The sequence below is a fragment of the Bison bison genome, unplaced genomic scaffold (assembly GCF_000754665.1).
Source record: "Bison bison bison isolate TAMUID 2011002044 unplaced genomic scaffold, Bison_UMD1.0 scf7180017864316, whole genome shotgun sequence".
NCBI lineage: Eukaryota > Metazoa > Chordata > Mammalia > Artiodactyla > Bovidae > Bison > Bison bison.
This window is the reverse complement of record NW_011494888.1, coordinates 3,095,643-3,115,926: the sequence shown is the minus strand read 5'-3', so window position 1 is coordinate 3,115,926 and position 20,284 is coordinate 3,095,643. Positions and strand designations below refer to the sequence as shown.

At 47.5% G+C, this 20,284-nt stretch overlaps 1 protein-coding gene across 1 annotated transcript in view; it reads left to right on the top strand.

Annotated features, from left to right (window-relative positions):
• LOC104997852 (palladin-like) overlaps window positions 1-20,284 on the top strand; it is a 187,035-nt gene that overhangs the window by 130,155 nt on the left and 36,596 nt on the right. The window contains exon 2 of the mRNA XM_010852791.1: window positions 15,488-15,666. The gene's annotated coding sequence lies outside the window, so the exon portion shown is untranslated. The remainder of the gene's footprint in view (window positions 1-15,487; window positions 15,667-20,284) is intronic.

Genomic DNA, 20,284 nt, shown 5'->3' with positions numbered 1-20,284 from the left:
AAAAGACCCTGATGCTGGAAAGATTGAGGGCAGGAGGAGAAGGGGACGACAGAGGATGAGATGGCTGGATAGCATCACTGACTCAATGGACATGGGTTTGGGTGGACTCCGGGAGTTGGTGATGGACAGGGAGGCCTGGCGTGCGGCAGTCCATGGGGTCGCAAAGGGTTGAACATGACTGAGCGACTGAACTGATGGACTGACTGACAGACCCTGCACCTGTCTGCGGCGCGTGGTGAGCTCCTGTCTCCTCAGTGTGGATGAATCACTAGGATGCTAGGTAGCGAGGAAGGGCTTTCTCATGAAGTACAGACTTGAAGGGACAGAGTGGGCCTCTAGTCACTCTTCCTGTCTCAAGCAATTCTCAGGAGCCGGAGGTCACGTGCTCCTGATGGCCCAGTCATGTCCTGGCTCTGAGAACCAGAATCCGGCACACGACCAGTCTCCAGGACACTGTTAAAGAGCACAGTGTGTCCTGTGCAGCACACACATGGAGGCCTTAGCAGCAGTGACAGGTTTTAACTGCAAAGCACACATATTTATTTGCTATGTAAGCAAAGGAACTGTTACCATGTTCTGTAACTAGTAAATATCGTATGCTGAAGCCTTGTTCCCTCCCCCAACCAATACCTCATACTGGTTTTAGTTTTCGTTTTGATTTGTCTTTTGCCAAGCACTTGGAAAAACTGCTTTTGAAGTTGGTTTTCACAAACTGTATGTTGTGTGATCACAGTAGCTTTGGGACAGGCAGAGTATAAACTCTAAATGGTGGAATATAGCATGGGGCTAATGGTGGCTGAGGGGCTCTAACTGTCTGAAAGCTTTTTCATTCTAAAAGTCTATCTGTTTTTCAAAGAGAAGGATTCTAGTCTGTATCCAAGCCTAACATTAATTTTAACATTTTTGATACATGTAGCCTGTTGGAATGAAATGCCTGCTGCCAGTAATTTGCTCTGAAAACCACTGCAGTGGAACCTGCCACTTTGTTCGTTGTTCAGATAGCCACATAAAATGAGGTGTGGCCGGCCCGCCCTGAAGCAGCTCCACCAGCTTGGAGCTGGGCTGGGGCTCCCGGAGAACAGAACTCTGCAGACTCTGAGGCAGTATTCGTTCCAGCTTGGTGGAGGAGGGCAGTTACTCCTGAGGGGTCACCAGTGTGGCTGGAGCAGACAGGTAACTGACACGGTGTTTCCGGGGGTGGAAGGCTCTTCCCCAAAGTCCATTCCAGGTGTGTGTCTGATGCTTAATCCAGAGTGGTACGTGATTGTGTATGTGTAGTTATGTATGTATGGTTGTGCATGAGTGTGTGTGGTTATGTATATGTGGTTTTGTGTGAATGTGTGGTTCTGTGTGTAGTTGTGGTTGTGTGTGTGCTTGTGAGTGGTTGTGTATGAGTGTGTGTGGTTGTGTATTGTGGTTGTGTGTGTATGTGCAGTTATGTGTGTATGTTGTGTATGGCTGTGTGTGGTCATGTGGTCATGTGTGTGGTTCTGTACAAATGTGTGTGGTTGTATATGTGTGTTTGTATGTGTAGTGGTTGTGGTTGTGTGTGTGCTTGTGAGTGGTTGTATATGAGTATGTGTGGTTGTGTGTGTGTGGTTGTGTGTGTAGTGGTTGTGTGTAGTGTGTGTGTATAGTTGTGAGTGTGTACAAGTGTGTGTGCTTGTGTATGGGTTTGTGGCTGTGAGTACTGTGATTGTGTGTGCAGGTTTTGTGTGTGCATAGTTGTGATTGTGTGTGGTGGTTGTGGCTGTGTGGTTGACAGTGGTTAGGGGGTGTGTGTGTGTGTGTATGTGTATGACCAAGGCATCCTGGTCTGGGTTACGAGATGGGAGGCAGGCACAGGCCGCAAGCTGACCTGTGAGCACTGAGCTCCTACACTGCTGACCTCTCATGACCTGACTGTTTCCCTGTAAGCTGGCCTCCGCACACACTGCTGGAAGGCACGCAGGGTGAGCTCCAGGGTCGGCACTGGGATGTGGGGCAGGTGGCCTTGCCGAGGGTACCCCAGGAAAGCTTGCCTTGCAGGCCCACATGTGTATAGGGTCCCTGCCAGGCCCGTGTGCACAAGAACTTAAGTCACACGCACTCTGCTTTCCATGTGTCCGAGGCCCCTCAAGGCGCACGTTGGCCTCTTGGAGGTTCTGGAGGCTGGAATAAGGTTCAAGGTGTGGGAGGCTGCCTCCCCCATCTGGCTGAGGCTCCTTGGGGACGAGAGAGAGAAGGAAGGTCTTTCTCCCCTAAAGGTGCAGTGTTTCCAAAGAGGAGCACCCCCCGCCCCTCAGCACCATCAAGGCCAGAAGCTCAGGCACGTGTCAGACACTGGGGTGAGCAGGGGTGACAGCTCCTGGACCTTGACCTTGGGAGGCCTGTGCCCCTGCCGGGGGAGAGTCTTCATGGCCTTGTTCGTCAGACACCGACTCCAGGCCCTGTGGGAGTGGGGTGACCTGTTCTGGGTGGAGTCAAGGACGCGGGAGGGCTGGCTGCCCTGTGCTGACCTTGGTCTTAGTCCTCAGGGTCTCCTAATTCTGAGACAATCCTTGTGTGGAATGGACCTGCTCCAGAAGCACCGTGTGCTTCTCATAAACCGCCTCCCGCTGTATTCCCTCCAGAATGCAGCCCTGATGCAGTGACAGGTACCGACTGCCCATGGCCCTGCAGCACGAACCAGCTGAGGTTGCTCCTCTGGGTCTGGTGAGGCGTCTCCTGCCCGGGCTCCCAGGCTCGGAACATCAGCACAAGTTACCAGGCAGGTAGCTCTGAAGCAACCTGTTGGGTCATGCTGAGCTTTGTGCTTGCATAGACAACTGCTGAGGATGAACCTGTTTTCTCAGCTGGGAATTTGTGAATGAGCAACAGGAGGGTTGGGGGCCTCTCTTCCTTCTTGTTCCTCATGTCACTATCGGAGAGTTAGTGGGGAACCGAGTGACAATTCAGCCCTTTCTGTGTCCATGTCACGCTGATCCTTCGGCCTGATTCTCAGAGCGTGTGTTCTGTGGTGCAGTAGGATGGCCATCTTTCTGTCTGGAAAGTGCACATCGGCCCAGAGTTCTAAAAAGTTCTGTAGTGAAGACAGATGTTGAACTCCGTTAACCCCGGTGATCTAAAAACCTATTTGGCCCCAGAATCCTTTTCAACGGTATCTGCCCACTGGCGGCAGAACTAGTTTCTAGGGACATCTAGGAGGAGATCCAGACAAGGAAACTCAGCCCCAAAGAGAGGAGGTCTGGATCTCCTTCAGCTGGGCTGGTCTGTGGACCAGGCGGAACCAGAACTGGACTGCAGCCTGCCAACCCTAAGCCTCTTACTAATTCCACAGTGTGGAACTGATTCGAAGCAGCCTGAGAGTTTAACAGCTCCTGGCAGCGCACAGACTTGGTGTGGATCCCACTTGCCTGTTCATAGTTGTGTCTCAGGACCGTGATTAAACATCTGTCTGCACACAGCATCCAGACGTGAGGCGACCTGTCACGGTCAGAACAAGACAAGGTCAGATCATTCTCTAGGTTCTGTTTTATCTGAGCTCTTTGGTCCTCCTCTATTTTAGTCTTCCCATCTTGGGAGACAAAGTGATGATTAGAGGTAAGAATTGTTCGATTGGAGTCTGGTTTCGGTTCAGAATCTATTTTATCATTTCCTGTGCTTTGAATTTCAAGACATCAATCTATTTATTGGTCTCTTTTGGACCATAAGGTTAAAGTACATCTGTTGTCCACACAGATTTAGCTGTTGGCCCTCGAGCTAGGCGGTCATGAAATTATAGCCATAGTAAATTTAGCCAAGGACTAACTTCACTTTGGTCTGCCTATAAATCCACTCGACAGAATAAACATGGTGTGTCTTGCGGTTCATGTGAACACATGTAAAGAATTAAGAAATCTTTGGTGACAAGACAAAAAATGCTCTGTAAAAGTTAATTGCTGCTTAACTGAAGACGTATAAAATGGGATGTCTGTGGCCAGCCTGCCTGCGAGCTCAGCATGAGCGGGGTTTGTCTTGGGTAGAGGTTGCTGGTTCCGTGTTGGTGATTCTCCACCTTAGGGCAGAGCACTGCCCTTCCTTAGGGAGCAAGGGCTCCTGGAAAACAGAGTCATTGCTGAACCACTCCTGTCTCTGAGCTCTTCCCCACCCTTGATTTCCACTCTGTTAGCATTAAGGAAACTGGTTCCTTGGTTTACTCCCAACACGCGCTTCCACAAGGCCGTGTGGCTGCTTGCGCTTTGAAGGGACTGCTGTGGGCCCAATTGGCCAGCGTGTGGTCACCACAGACAGGCTTACCAAGAGGCTCAGGGTAAAGAATGTGCCTGCAATGCAGGAAACACAGGCTTGATCGCTGGGTCAGGAAGATCCCCAGGAGGAGGAAATGGCAACTCACTCCAGTATTCTTGCCTGGACGGTTCCATGGACAGAGGATTGGCAGGCTACAGTCCATAGGGTCCCAAAGAGTTGGGCACAGCTGAGCAGTCAAGCACACACACATGGTCACCACACACTTTTCTGAAAAGTACAGATCAGTGGAGTTGAGAAGCAAAGCAGAAATCTTTGAGCATAACTTGTCTTCCCCTTGAGCCTAAGGAAACTGCCTTATGAGGAGAAAATGATAACTCAACCATTTTTAAAGGTTTGTATTTCATAAGCTCTCATTGTTTTAATTAACTGACTTCAGAGAGTTACCGTTTTCCTTGTCCGAGTTGGAGGGTATTAGTCAAGATCCACTGATGAGACTTTGTAAGTTTAATAAGTCAAATTTGTTCTTTTTAAAAACCGCATGTTTAAAATTCAGGATGCAGAAAATTTCCATGACACATCAGTGTGGTACAAAAAATAAGAAAACCCAAAAAAACCATCAGTCCCTAAAACATATATTTCCTTTTAAGTGATAGTATTAGAATAGATACTAGTCAGTGTGGAAGTTGAGTGGTGCCATATGTGGGTTTTTTTAACATAAACTATCATCTCCCATGCTGAGAAATATAAACTCTGCTTGGCCAGTGGATTTGTTAGTTCCTCTCATTTAGCAGTTGGATTTATTGTCATAAAGATCAGCACTGTTCCTCAGTCTCGGAGGACCGGTGTTCTGAGCTTTCCCAGACGTACAGCCAGCTGCAGTGTGCCGCTCTGAGGCTGGCTGCCAGGTGCCCGGGGCAGAAGGGCAGGAAACGGGGGAGGTGAGCCTTATGCTGTCCAAGACGGAAACGACTGGTGGTCCCCAAAGGCAGCGCCCGCTCAGAAGCAGCTGCAGTGCCCCTGATGTGACTTATCCTCCTCCCACTGCCTTCCCAAGCAGAGGCTTCCCAGGGCTGCAGTCACATGCAGGCCCTCTCTGCCAGCATCATCTCAGGCCAAGTCAGGCTTACAGCTCACCTCCCCTTGAAACGTAGAAAGTGAACAATTAAATATAAGCTTTTCTGCTTAAAACACCTTCTCAAATTTCAGTCCTCCCACATCCTGCAGTGCCATAAGAGGAACCTTGAATTTCTGGCACTGTCCCATGTTTAGGCTGGAAAAAAGACATTTTGCAACAAAAAGAAATATACGGGTATTTGTATATTAAAACATTGTTGATTTCAAAATCCCAGCACAGAATAATATGAAGAAACATGCCATTTTACAAAGCTCTAATTACTGCAATTCTTTTTTCCTATGGATTATAATCCTTTTTGAGTAAAAAGGAAACAAGTCCATCAATATAATCCCGTCTCTAATAGATTAATTTCAGCCCAAGTATTCTATCCAGAGCAAGATGAATCTGTTCAGTCCTCCAGGTGGAAAAATCCCACGAGGGACTTCACTACTTAGCTCGTCCCTTGCATTCTTTGCTTCAGTCGTGTCTGACTCTGCGACCCCATCGACTGTAGCCCACCAGGCTCCTCTGTCCATGGGATTCTCCAGGCAATACTGGAGTGGGTTGCCGTTTCCTCCTTCAGGGGATCTTCCCAACCGAGGGATTGAACCTGCATCTCTTATATCTCCAGCATTGGCAGGCAAGTTCTTTACCATTAGCGCCACGGGGGTGGGGCGTGGGGGTTGCAGAGCCCCAGAACAAGCTGAATCTATACGTGAGAAGCTATAATGAACCTTCGGGCTTTTCTGATGGCTAATGAATGTGGTAACGAATCTGCCTGCAGTGCAGGAGACCAGGGTTCAGTCCCTGCATGGGGAAGATCCCCTGGAGAAGGGAATGGCAACCCACTCTAGTATTCTTGCCTGGAGAATCCCGTGGACAGAAGAGCCTGGCGGGCTACAGTCCCTGGGGTCACAAAGAATTCAACACGACTGAGTCGGGCACGACTGAGCAACTTCCCTTTCACTTTTCCCTTTCATGCATCGGAGAAGGAAATGGCAACCCACTCCAGTATTCTTGCCTGGAGAATCCCAGGGACAGGGGAGCCTGGCTGTCTATGGGGTCGCACAGAGTCGGACACGACTGAAGTGACTTAGCGGCGGCAGCACCTGCTCAAGCACTCTGTCCACCTCTTCTTAATATCTTCTGCTTCTGTTAGGTCCATACCATTTCTGTTCTTTATTGAGCCCATCTTTGCATGAAATGTTGCCTTGGTATCTCCAATTTTCTTGAAGAGATCTCTAGTCTTTCCCATTCTATTGTTTTCTTCTATTTCTTTGCATTGATCACTGAGAAAGGCTTTCTTATCTCTCCTTGCTATTCTTTGGAACTCTGCATTCAGATGGATATATCTTTCCTTTTCTCCTTTGCCTTTAGCTTCTCTTCTTTTCACAGCTATTTGTAAGACCTCCTCAGTTCAGTTCAGTCGCTCAGTTGTGTCCGACTCTTTGCAACCTCATGAATTGCAGCATGCCAGGCCTCCCTGTCCATCACCAACTCCCAGAGTTCACCCAAAATCATGTCCATCGAGTCGGTGATGCCATCCAGCCATCTCATGCCCTGTCATCCCCTTCTCCTCCTGCCCCCAATCCCTCCCAGCATCAGAGTCTTTTCCAATGAATCAACTCTTCGCATGAGGTGGCCAAAGTACTGGAGTTTCAGCTTTAGCATCATTCCTTCCAAAGAACACCCAGGACTGATCTCCTTTAGAATGGACTGGATCTCCTTGCAGTCCAAGGGACTCTCAAGAGTCTTCTCCAACACCACAGTTCAAAAGCATCAATTCTTCGGTGCTCAGCCTTCTTCACAGTCCAACTCTCACATCCATACATGACTACTGGAAAAACCGTAGCCTTGATTCCTCAGACAACCATTTTTCCTTTTTGCATTTCTTTTTCTTGGGGATGATCTTGATCACTGCCTCCAGTACAATGTCACAAACCTCTGTCCATAGTTCTTCAGGCACTCTGTCTATCAGATCTATTCGTCTATACCGTGGTCAGCTTCTATGTTGGAATTTAAGTGCAGGGAGCCCTTTGCTGGTTGAATTAATAATTGGTTGATGAGGGAATGAATGAGTGAGATTGCATCTGCTAGCCTGTTTACATTTTATTCCTAATTAATACAGGCTTATTTTCATACCCTGTTTATGGCCTTAGAGTTTGACAGCCGGTCTCAACTGGCTTAGTCTGACTTGAGCAAGTCTAAATACTTTTGATTGGGGATTTACCATGTTCACTGAGGTTCAAGGTTCGCTCCTCAGCAGCTGTGGTGTAGCAATTACATAGCTGCTTAGTGACTCCATCAAGATTAGAGGAAGAACCAGGAAACTTTATTACAGCTTGTTTCTATCCATAGTTTTAAAAGCTTGATGAAAGAGGAAACTAAAAGTTTGAAGACAACGAAAGACACAGTTGAAGACAGTTGAAACACACATTTGTCTGTGTTTAATTGTCAGTGTTCTATGGATAAATGGGAGCTGCCTGAATCTTCAGTACAGTAACAAACCACTTCACAAGGTTGATGGCAGATAAAACCAGGCCATGTTTGTGAAGCATGTAGCATGTAATAGGCAGTTAATAAAGATTCATGCTCTTTCCATTAATTTGTATCAGATAAGCTCTTAAAAGCTATCACAGCTCCCAAATTTTCTATCATCTCCTCATCCTAACTGTGAGATCATATGGAATGTTTTACCCATTTTATACTAGCAGCTTAGTAGTATGCCGGAAGCTGAGACTTGGAGGTACAGAATGGGTGTGTAGATAGTCGGATTTGATTTCCCAGTACACTGTCCTGTCCACTGAGTAAGTGGCTTCCAGGTGTTAGAAACGGGATGAGAAAACATGCAGACGTCCTTCAATGGAATGCTCCCCAAGTAGGCGCTAAGCACAGGTCACGTGTCCATAGGCTGCCTCTGCACCTAGCCCTCTGTCCACCCTCTCCTCGTAATGAAGAGAGGCGGTTTCAGGATCTGGAGGAAAACCAGTGTATTTTCTAGAAAGAGACCGAGGTGAGGATGGCAGGGGTGTTTCATTGCAGACTTGCACCTCGGTTGCTATGAGAGGGGCCACCACAAGGCACTTGGTTTCATTGGCTGAGGACACTGTAATCCTTAGTTTCATTGGCTGAGGACACTGTCATCCTTAGTTTCATTGGCTGAGGACACTGTAACCCTTAGTGACGTCTGCCTCAGGACGGGGTTGGGGGGTGGTGAGGGGACCGAGTGTCACACCTGGGCTGTATCTCCCCACCCCATCACACACCTTTGTTGCACCGATTTTGTGTATTTACGCTGTAGTTTAAGCTGTGGTAGCAACAAGAATTTAATGGAGGGTGACTTTAAGGTCAAAATGGAATCAACAGACTCGACTGTTAACTCGTCTTTAAAGAAGACTAAATGTTCTTAGTCTTTTGCCAGGATGCTGTGACTGTGACAGTACTCTATGGATTAGTGAAAAATAGTCCATTTTCTAGATGGGAAAGTAAGCCATAAATGTATTAGGCCTCAGATAATGGTATAAAGAACACAGAGGGTAGGAAATGATATAATATCAGTTGCCAAGTGAATAATGCTATACATTTTGCATTGTAGAGAAGAGAGAAGCAATACAGTTTCATGGGCACTTGTGTGCAGAGGGTCAGAGATTAAGACACGCAGTTTGGTGTCTGTGCTCAAGAAGCGTGGCCCCTCAGGGGAGAGCCAGGGCCTTGTGATCAGGCTGGCATGACCCACTCGTGGCAGACCAGAACTTCCACCCCTTATGTGTGTGTGAATCACCAGAATCCAAGTTGTCTCAATGGGTTTGGGGTGAGGTTCTAGATTCTGTATTGTTTTAAATTTAGTTATTATTTTTTAACTTTGTATTGAAGTATGTTAATGTTGTGTTAATTTCTGCTGTACAGTCAAGTGATTCAGTTATATGTGTGTAAATATATATATATATATATACACATACACACACATTTTTTATATTCTTTTCTATTATGGTTTGGAGAAGGCAATGGCACCCTACTCCAGTACTCTTGCCTGGAAAATCCCATGGACGGAGGAGCCTGGTGGGCTGCAGTCCATGGGGTCACTAAGAGTCGGACACGACTGAGCGACTTCACTTTCACTTTTCACTTTCCTGCATTGGAGAAGGACACGACTGAAGAGACTTAGCATGCATGCATAGCATTATGGTTTATCCCAAGGTATTGAATATAGTTCTCTATGCTGTATAGTAGGACTTTGTTGTTTATCCATCTCGTGTATAAAAGCTTGCATCTTCTAATCCCACCCTCCAAATCCAACCCTCTACCACCCCCTGCCCCTTGGCAACCACAGCTCTATTCTCTATGTCCAGGATTCTGTTTCTGTTATGTAGGTAGGTTCATTTGTGTCATATCTTAGATTCCACATACAAGTGATACCATGTGGTATTTGTCTTTCTCTGTCTGACCTGACTTAGTATGATTATCTCTAGGTCTGTCTGTGTTGCTGCAAATGGCATTGTTTCATTCTTCTTTATGACTCAGTAGCGTTCCGTTGTATATATGTACCACATCTTCTCTATCCATTCATCTGTCGATGGACATTTAGGTTCACAGTAGGTGAATATTGCTGCAGTGAATGATACAGTGTATGCATTGTTTGGAATTAGAGCTTTCTCTGGATATATGCACAGGAGTGGGGTTGCTAGATCATAGGTAGCTCTGTTTTTACTTTTCTCAGGAACCCCCAGAGATACTGCATTTCTAACAAGCTCCCAAATGGTGCTGATGCTGCTGGCCCAGGGATCACAGTTTTCCTATAAAATCCAGATGGTAACTGTTTCAGGATTTGTGGGCCATGCAGTCTGTCCCAATGACCCAGGTGTTGCTGCAGCGTGAAGGCTGCCATAGACACTGGGTGAGTTCAGGGGCATGGCTCTGAGCCCCTAAAACTTCAGTCGTTCAGTCATGTCTGACTCTTTGCAACATACCAGGCCTCCCTGTTGTACATCACCAACTCCCAGAGCTTGCTCAAACTCATGTCCATCGAGTCGGGGATGCCATCCAACCATCTCATCCTTTGTCCTTCCCTTCTCCTGCTGCCCTCAATCTTTCCTAGCATCAGGGTCTTTTCTAATGAGTCAGCTCTTCGCATCAGATGGCCAAAGTATTGGAGCTTCAGCTTCAACATCAGTCCTTCCAATGAATATTCAGGACCGATTTCCTTTAGGATTGACTGATTTGATCTCACTATCCAAGGAACTCTCGAGCATCTTCTTCAACACCACAGTTCAAAAGCATCAATTCTTTGGTGCTCAGCTTTCTTTATGGTCCAACTCTCACATCCATATATGACTACTTGAAAACCATAGCTTTGACTAGACAGACCTTTGTTGGCAAAGTAGTATTTCTGCTTTTTAATATGCTGTCTAGGTTAGTCATTGTTTTTCTTCCAATGAGCAAACATCTTTTAATTTCATGGCTGCAGTCACCATCGGTGGTGATTTTGGAGCCCAAGAAAATAGTCTGTCACTGTTTCCATTGTTTCCCTGTTTGCCATGAAATGATGGGACTGGATGCCATGATCTTAGTTTTTTTTTGAATGTTGAGTTTCAAGCCAACTTTTTCACTCTCCTCTTTCACTTTCAAGAGGTTCTTTAGTTTCTCTTCCTCAAACTTACAGACTCTAAATCTGTCCTCTATGTAACTTCCACGTGTCACAAACTATTATTCTTCTGAGTTTTTCCTAACCTTTAAAAACATGAAAACAATTTCCTGGCTCAGGGCCATGGGGAGACTGGTGAGGGCCTATAGACAGTGTGCTGCTGCACGAGATCAGGGTGCCACTCCGCTGGGGTGGCTGGTGGAGCTGTCCCTATGGAGCAGGTCTGACCAGGGTGATTAACTGTCATTTCTTTTAAATCTTTGTTGCATTTTTTTTCATGCTCTATTGTTCCTCTGACAGTTGGTTCTTATCTTTTTATGAATGGTTAACACATTCGAGGTGCCATACAGATACCTAGACTCTGGCTGGTTCCAGAGTCCATGGGGCATGACTCCTCCCAGGGCCTCTGGCACTTAGCACAGTGCCATTCACACGGAGGGCATCCAGCCAGCCTGTGCTCTGGAGACTTCAGTGTGCTGAAGGCACCATTCACTTGGCTGTGAGGAGAGTAGCCCCAGGGTGGGATGAACACAGAGGGTGAGGAGAGAGCTCCTGAGAGGGGAGGAGAAGCAGAAAATACTTGAGGGCTGCGTAGGGGACAAGCAATCCATGCAGGATTCTGTAGGAGTGTGATAGAAGAAGCTGGGCCCAAGTTACAGGAAAGCAGACCATAGAGACTGAAGTTGAGGGGACGATTCATGCAGGGCAGTGTCAAATGCACTCGCCTGACACGGGCTAGAGAGGAGTCCTCAGCATGCCCAGCTATGACGAGGCCAATTAGAAGACTTCAGATCAAGCAATGCTTAAGCCACAGTCAGTCCTCGGGAGTGAGGACCTGGATTGTGACTGTGGAGAGAGCAAAGAGGAAGGAGCTATAAGACGGTTTTAGGCAGGAATGTTCTCCAGGACTTTTTGGAAATGGAAACCGCCAACTGCCCAGGATCAAGGAATACTGCCCTTCTCAATTGCCTCAAAAGCAGTATGCCTTGCATTACATGATTGCTCAATTGGCTGGTTTTTCAAATGGTTTTTAATTCCCAAAGTCATGGCTGTTCTTTTCTAAGTATCCTGTGCTTGTGTGTGTTTTTTTTTTTTTTTTTTAGCATAGTTTCTGTGGTTAATACACTGAGTACTAGCAAACCGGTTTGTTTTATTACCTTTCAGTTCAGCTAGTTCATTTGCTCAGTCGTGTCCAACTCTTTGCAACCCCATGAACTGCAGCACACAGGCCTCGCTCTCCATCACCAACTCCTGGAGCTCACTCAGACTCATGTCCATTGAGTCCATGGTGCCATCCAGCCATCTCATCCTCTGTTGTCCCCTTCTCCTCTCGCCTTCAATCTTTCACAGCATCAGGGTCTTTTTTAATGAGTCAGGTCTTCGTATCAGGTGGCCAAAGTATTGGAGTTTCAGCTTCAGTATTACTCCTTCCAATGAATATTCAGGACTGATTTCCTTTAGGATTGACTCATTGGATCTCCTTGCAGTCCAGGGGACTCTCGACAGTCTTCTCTAACACCACAATTCAAAAGCATCAATTCTTCAGCACTCAGCTTTCTTTATAGTCCAACTCTCACATCCACACATGACTACTGGAAAAGCCATAGCTTTTAGATGGACCTTTGTTGGCAAAGTAATGTCTCTGTTTTTTAATAAGCTGTCCAGGTTGGTCATAACTTTTCTTCCAAGGAACAAGTGTCTTTTAATTTCATGGCTGCAGTGACCATCTGCAGTGATTTTGGAGCCCCCCAAAATAAAGTCTGTCACTGTTTCCATTGTTTCCTCATCTATTTGCCGTGAAGTGATGGGACCAGATGTCACAATCTTACTTTTGTGAATGTTGAGCTTTAAGCCAACTTTTTCACTCTCCTTTTTCACTTTCATCAAGAGGTTCTTTAGTTCTTCACTTTCTGCCATAAGAGTGGTGTCATCTGCATATCTGAGGTTATTGATATTTCTCCCGGCAGTCTTGATTCCAGCTTGTGCTTCATCCAGCTCAGTGTTTCTCATAGTGTATTCTGCATATAAGTTAAATAAGCAGGGTGACAATCTACAGCCTTGCTGCTGCTGCTAAGTCGCTTCAGTCGTGTCTGACTCTGTGTGACCCCATAGACGGCAGCCCACCAGGCTCCCCTGTCCCTGGGATTCTCCAGGCAAGAACACTGGAGTGGGTTGCCATTTCCTTCTCCAATACATGAAAGTGAAGAGTGAAAGTGAAGTCGCTCAGTTGTGTCTGACTCTTAACGACACCATGGACTGCAGCCTAGCAGGCTCCTCCATCCATTGGATTTTCCAAGCAAGAGTACCAGAGTGGGGTGCCATTGCCTTCTCCCCTACAGCCTTGATGTACTCCTTTTCCTATTTTGAACCAGTCTATTGTTCCATGTCCAGTTCTAACTGTTTCTTCTTGACCTACATACAGATTTCTCAGGAAGCAGGTAAGGTGGTTTGGTATTTCCATCTCTTGAAGAATTTTCCACAGTTTGTTGTGATCCACACAGTCAAAAAAGCAGAAATAGATGTTTTTCTGGAACTCTCTTGCTCTTTTGATGATCCAACAGATGTTGGTAATTTGATCTCTGGTTCTTCTGTCTTTTCTAAATCCAGCTTGAGCATCTGGAAGTTCATGGTTCACATACTGTTGAAGCCTGGCTTGGAGAATTTTGAGCTACTCAAAATTCTTTGCTAGCATGTGAGATGAATGCAATTGTGTGGTAGTTTGAGCATTCTTTGGCATTGCCTTTGGGATTGGAATGAAAACTGACCTTTTCCAGTCCTGTGACCATTGTTGAGTTTTCCAAATTTGCTGGCGTATTGAGGGCAGCCCTTTCACAGCATCATCTTTTAGGATTTGAAATAGCTCGACTGGAATTCCATCACCTCCACTAGCTTTGTTCGTAGTGATGCTTTCTAAGGTCCACTTGACTTCACATTCCAGGATGTCTGGCTCTAGGTTAGTGATCACATCATCGTGATTATCTGGGTTGTGAAGATCTTTTTTGTATAGTTCGTCTGTGTTTTCTTCCCACCTCTTCTTGATATCTTCTGCTTCTGTTAGGTCCATACCATTTCTGTCCTTTATTGTGCCCATTTTTGCATGAAATGTTCCCTTGGTATCTCCAATTTTCTTGAAGAGATCTCTAGTCTTTCTCATTCTATTGTTTTCCTCTATTTCTTTGCACTGATCACTGAGGAAGGCTTTCTTACCTCTCCTTGCTATTCTTTGGAACTCTGCATTCAGCTGGATATATCTTTCCTTTTCTCCTTTGCCTTTAGCTTCTCTTCTTTTCACAACTATTTGTAAGGCCTCCTCAGACAACCATTTTGCCTTTTTTCATTTCTTTTTCTTGGAGATGTCCTTGATCACTGCCTCCTATACAATGTCACGAACCTCCATCCTTAGTTCATCAGGCACTCTGTCTCAGATCTAATCCCTTGAATCTATTTCTCACTTCCACTGAATAGTCGTAAGGGATTTGATTTAGGTCATACCTGAATGGTCTAGTGGTTTTCCCTACTTTCTTCAATTTATTACCTTTGCTTTCAGATTTAATACAGACAGATATCTATAGTATGCTGTCTAAGTGCAGAAAAGACTAGTCTTCAGTGACATGTAAAGGAGGCCAAGTCCAAAGAATTTTCTAGAGCTTCAGACTCAGAAAATCTCTGATGCTGATTAGGATCTGATGCAACTGGATAGTTGTCAATCCTTTTAGTTGTTGGTGGACATTCCTTCATATTTCTTTAAATCTCATTTTGAAGGGGAGGGAGGTTAGGGAAGCTTCATTATTTTATTTTATTTTATTTTTTGGTAAAAATCCTGTTGAGAGTTTGAGGTGCTCGGCTTGTGAGGAGGAACCCTCATGAAAATGGTCTGGTCTTTTGCCGCCTCCCACATCATAGACCCAGGGGATGGAAAGGGGTAAGACCGGCAAGAATGAATCACAGACCACCATGGCCCCTGCCCACACGGCTGGGTGTGCCCCTGGAAAGATCTCCAAATAGCAGTGGTGTAGGGGGTATGAATCTGCCCAGCTGGCAGCTCAGCAGGCACGCTGCTGCCCGGGGCTGTGACCCTCAGTCTCCCTGGACATATCACATCTTTTGAGTACCATGTTCTTGTCACTTTCATATTTTTTTCTAGAGGAGAACAGTAAATGACATTGTAACAGGTGTGAGAGGCATTAGTGACAAAAATCTATAAGGCCCTTGGAATTGTGCTCCTTTCAGTTTGTAACTGGCACTTTCCCAGCTTGATGATGTTCCTTCATTCCACGTTGATGAAATTACAAGATGCTCTATGATGAAGACCCAGGGAGTAGTCTAGCCACGCATTTCATGGCCCCAAATGTAGTAGTGTGCAGTGATATCAGGAACTCGAGTCTCTGTTTATCAAACAAGCATCTCATTATACAGCCTCTCACCTCTTGCTAGTGCTTTGTTGTTGTAAACATCTCGTTTCCTTCTCTCCCTCCCATCCTGCAACTCCTGTTGGTCGGCAGATGGTTCTGTGAAGGGAGTGAACTACACAGCAGTCCCGATATCCAGATCCTCTGGGACGGGGGCGACCTGCACACCCTGGTCATTGCCGAGGCCTTCGAGGACGACACAGGGCGCTACACCTGCCTGGCCGCCAACTCCAGTGGCTCTGACAGCACCTCCGCCGAGGTGTTCATCGAAGGTACCCAGGGGTGCGGGGTGTGGGTGAGAGGGGACCCATTGCTTCTTATGAACGTGACTTTCCAACTTCGTGAATCAAACCTCAGTTGTCCCAGAAGCTTTATGGGTAAATGAAATTGTTCTGATACTTGGGCGTTCATCAATGACGTCTGATGTCAGCATTTGTTCCTTTTCATTTAAAACATTTCAGCCGCGTGAACTTAAATTTATAACACTAAATATCCGACTTATTTTTAGTTTCTCTGGTAGATCAAGAATGGGAACATACTGAAGTACTAGGTCTGTCAACCAACTAAAGACTTAGGATATCATTCACAGGAAAGTTAAAGGATTGAATATTTTTGAATATTCTTGTTTTTATTAATTGTAGACCTCTTTCAGGGTATGACCCTGGATGCCATGGTCTCTAACTTGATTTCACTGAATGTGGTCTTTAGCGTGGCAGCCCTCCACACTGCAGTCCTGTTCTGCCTTTAGGGTCCCTGCATGAGCTACTTAACATGGGGAAACATCCCCAGTTACACTGGCCACGTGTGGTCACGGGTCCGGCTTCAGATCCCGGTGCTGATGGGAGGAGCGGTCTGGGCGGAACCAGATGGGAGGAGCGGTCTGGGCGGAACCAGATTAAAGAGCCTACTGGAAAGCGCTGTAGGAAACTGCTCCTTGCCCCCGTGAAGTCAGGGCGATAGCTTTTTTAAAGCCTGATTTTGGTGTATTTTTACCTCTAAGAATAATTACATGAGATGGGAGAGAATTTCACACAAACTCTTGGCCTCCTCTTATGACTGAATGGAAAGGATGGTGCTGCGTTCCTTACTCCATGAGACTCGGGGCATCTCTGTTGTTTCTTGAACCTCGTTGCTGTTGCTCTCAGCATACAGTATGGGGCCGGTTACCAGAGGCTAGGAAATTTCTTATAGATTCAGAAACCTCAACAAAACCATCCCTAAAAATGTAATGGCCTACTGGTTGGAAACTGTCTAAATGTCACTGTCCTGTGCATCAAATTTTAGAATGGTACTGAGAAAATTTCAGCTTAAGAACAGTAATGAACTTTTTCTCCTTGTGTTGGCTAGGAACCAGGCACTGGTCTTCATTTCTACATGGATTATCTCATTTAGTGCTTAGGAAAATCACCCCCTTCTGTGGCTGGGGAAACTGCAGCTTAGGGAGACGTGTAGAGCTCCAGACCTCACACACACTCTGTCTCTCACGCACACACACAGAAACACATACACACACTGTCTCTCACAGACACACACTCACACACACACACACACACACACACAGACACTTACCTGAGCCTCAAGGACTAGATCCAGGCAGTGTGACCCCTTCTTAGCAGCCACAGAGGAAGACACAGGTGAACTCAGGATCTTGGGGTCAGTTGGTCATCAGCCCATCCAGCACGGGCCTGGGATGTGCGCCTGGAACATCTCAGGATATCACTGAGCTTTGGGGCAGTGGCCATGTGTTCCCTGAGAGGCCCCTAGAGGGCAGGCAGAGGTCTGGGTGCTGGGTGGGGACCCTTGCTGGACAGGCTAGGCCTCTGCCCTTGCTCAGGAATGCTCCAGGAGGGGAAGGGCCTGCCCCCAGCAAGCCTGGAAGAGAGCAGAGGTGGCGGGGGGAAGTCGGGAGGTCTTTCTGAGGGGTGGCATCTGCCCTCGGTGCCAACTCTGAGAGAAAGTGTTGGGAAGGCCGAGGGGAAGGTGCTCCAGATGTGGGGGCGTGGGTGGGGGGTCGCCGCGGGAGCAGCGACTATGTCCAGTATGGGCGGTGGCCAGCTCACACAGGATGTGGGGCCTTGTGGGCGCTGTCGGCAAGCTGGCCGTTACTCTACATAAAATCATCACCTGTGAAGGTTTACACTGAAAAGTCAGAGTACCCGATTTCTGTTTTTAAACCGAAGTTTGGCTTGTAATTGGGAGCCCAGTAAGACGCGTGCTGCAGCAGGCCCAAGGAAAGATGGTGGTACTGGGGAAGCAGGCTGTGTAGACAGAGGGAGAGGCGGTCAGACTCCACAGCCACGTGGTGGGGCAGGTGTGGGCCGAGGGGTCACGGCAACCAGCAGACCCAGGGGTTTTGGCTTCTCCACTGGTGTGGACGATGTGGCCCATCATGAGATGGGAAGATGGGGAGTTGGGCACAGAGGGGAGTGGGTGACCTGTGTGCATGGCCATCTAGACAGCCGAGTGGACACAGCCAGGAGGGGAATGTGTGGGTATAGCTACTGCCCAGGGTGAGGACATGTCCTGGAAGCTTCAGGAGGTAGATGGTGGCCCAGGGCACAGGACCAGATGGACTGTCTGAGCCGAGGGTGACCCCCGACCTGGGTGCACCAGGGCAAGGAGGTGCTGGCCAGGGAGCAAAGGGGGGGCTCTGGGTGGGTGGAGCAGGTCAGTGTCTGAGGAGGCAGGGAGGGAGAGCCAGCCGACTTGGGCTTCCACTGCGGGAGGTCTCTCGCGAAGGACGAGGACGCACAGCTACGGGTGCTGATGGCGATTTCAACAAGAGGGGCCATGAGCACTGGAGGGACCAGTGCACTGAGGTCCTCGGACATGGAAGGAAACGTGGGGACGCCTGGGTGGTGCCCGGAGGTCCTGCCCAGACGCCACAGGGCTGGGACCGGAATTTGGACAGGAGCACAGGGTCAGGATGCTTTTTGCAGTCTGTTTGCTTGTTGGTTTTCATAGCAGACTTACTAGAGCCTGTGTGAAAGACTTCCTTTCCCTGCTGTGAAAATAATCCAAGAGAGAAAACAGACCCTGCAGAGGGAGACAGAGTATGGTGCCAGGGGACCAAGTCTGGGAAGGGAGAAGGAAATGGACTCCCCCAGCAGCGTGTGGGCGGTGAGGAGCTGCTGTCAACAATTTCATGATGGTACCCAGGATGCTCAAGTCCCCAACATTTTTGGCACCAGGGACCTGTGTCGTGGAAGACAATTTTTTGAGGGTCAGGGGTGGGGTGGTTTTGGGATGATTCAACTGCATTACATTTATTGTGCACTTTATTTCATTGTTAGTATTACATTGTGATATATAATGAAATAATCACACAGCTCACCATAGTGCAGAATCGGTGGGAACCCTGAGCTTGTTTTCCTGCAACTGGATGGTCCCATCTAGAGGCAGTGGGAGTGACAGGAACACCCAGAGTGTGTTCTCATGTCCAGTCTACTCCTTCATCTCGTTTTGGTTGCTGTCAGAAAACCCTGCTTCACAAAGATGGGATGTTGGAAATGGAAGCAGGCTTTTCGGTACTTTTGTAGAAACCTCAGCATATTCCACCTTGACTTTAATCCAGAATGGCTGGAGATGTGAAGTTGTATCAGACGTACTCTTAAGGCCACCATCATTTGCAGTCTCAAGCAGTTGATCTTCTTCTAGCGTGGACAAAGTTGATTCACCAGGCCTGTTCACAGATGGGTCATGGGTCCATTCCTTCCCAGCTCCCGGGTCTTTTGTGGTTGTAAAGTAATGCTCAAACTCCTTTGAAAAGCTGAGATAGGTGATCATGCTCTAGCTGGGAGAAAGAAGGCTGTGGCTCAGTCTCTTTCAGACTCTCTGCTAATGTTTGAAGTGTCCAGACTCCGAATCCTCACTTGTTGCCCTCGTGATTCCAGTTTGTTCTGAACACAGCTGCTTTATCTGCCAACTTGACCACAGCTGAAGTGACAGAATGAGTTCATTGAACAGGTTGAATATGTCACACAAGTGAGCAAGGTTTGGGACCCACTCTGTGTCACAGGAATGTGCTGCCAGCAGTGACAATTTTTCTAAAAGAAATCTCTGGAGTGGCTCTCATAACTCAGAGACTGGCCAGGGCCCTGCCTTTAGAACGCCCTCTCCCTTCTGTGTACAAGAGCAGATGTGTGTGCTCGGTGTTCATCTCTTCACAGGGCTGTGCCAGCAGACGTGAGTTAAGGGCATGTAATTTAGTGTGGTTGGTCATTTTAACCACATCCTGCAAAGCACTGTGATGTTTGGGTGGCATTTTCTGGCTAGCCAGCATTTGGTTCTCTGTGGATGACACAGGAGGTAGACATATCCAGAAGCGAAGTCTTTGACCGAGTAGTGAACCCAGAAAGCCTTCCAGTCTCGGGAGCCGCTCCATCCGTGTATATGTCGATAGTGTATACTGACGCACAGTGACCCCCTCCGTTTCCTGATACATAGTCATTCCAAGACTTAACAGTTCGGCGGCTGTGGTGTTGGCTGGCAACAAAAGTGCAGGTAGCATGTCCGCCTGCACATCCTCCTGGGAAACATATAGGACGGAAAGAAGCGCTGCTGTGTGTTGCCCACGTCAGCAGACTCGCCAGCCTGGACTGCGTCCCCCGGGCATTCACTCCCCCACCCCCACCCCCCAGCAGTCCTGCCCAGCACCCTCTGCTGTTTCATCAGCTCGTCTAGTTACCGTGCTGGCCAAGGAGGAACACGTGCCACCTTCTGAGCTGCAGCGTCTCCCAAAAGTTCAGGACAGATGTCCTTAGCAGCAGGCGGGATCAGCTCCTCGCCAGTAGTAAAGAGCTTCTTCGTTTGAGCAGTGCAGTTAACCAGTAAGAGTGACGCTATAGTGCAGAAACATTGGATAAAGTGGTGCCTTCAATAATTGCTTCT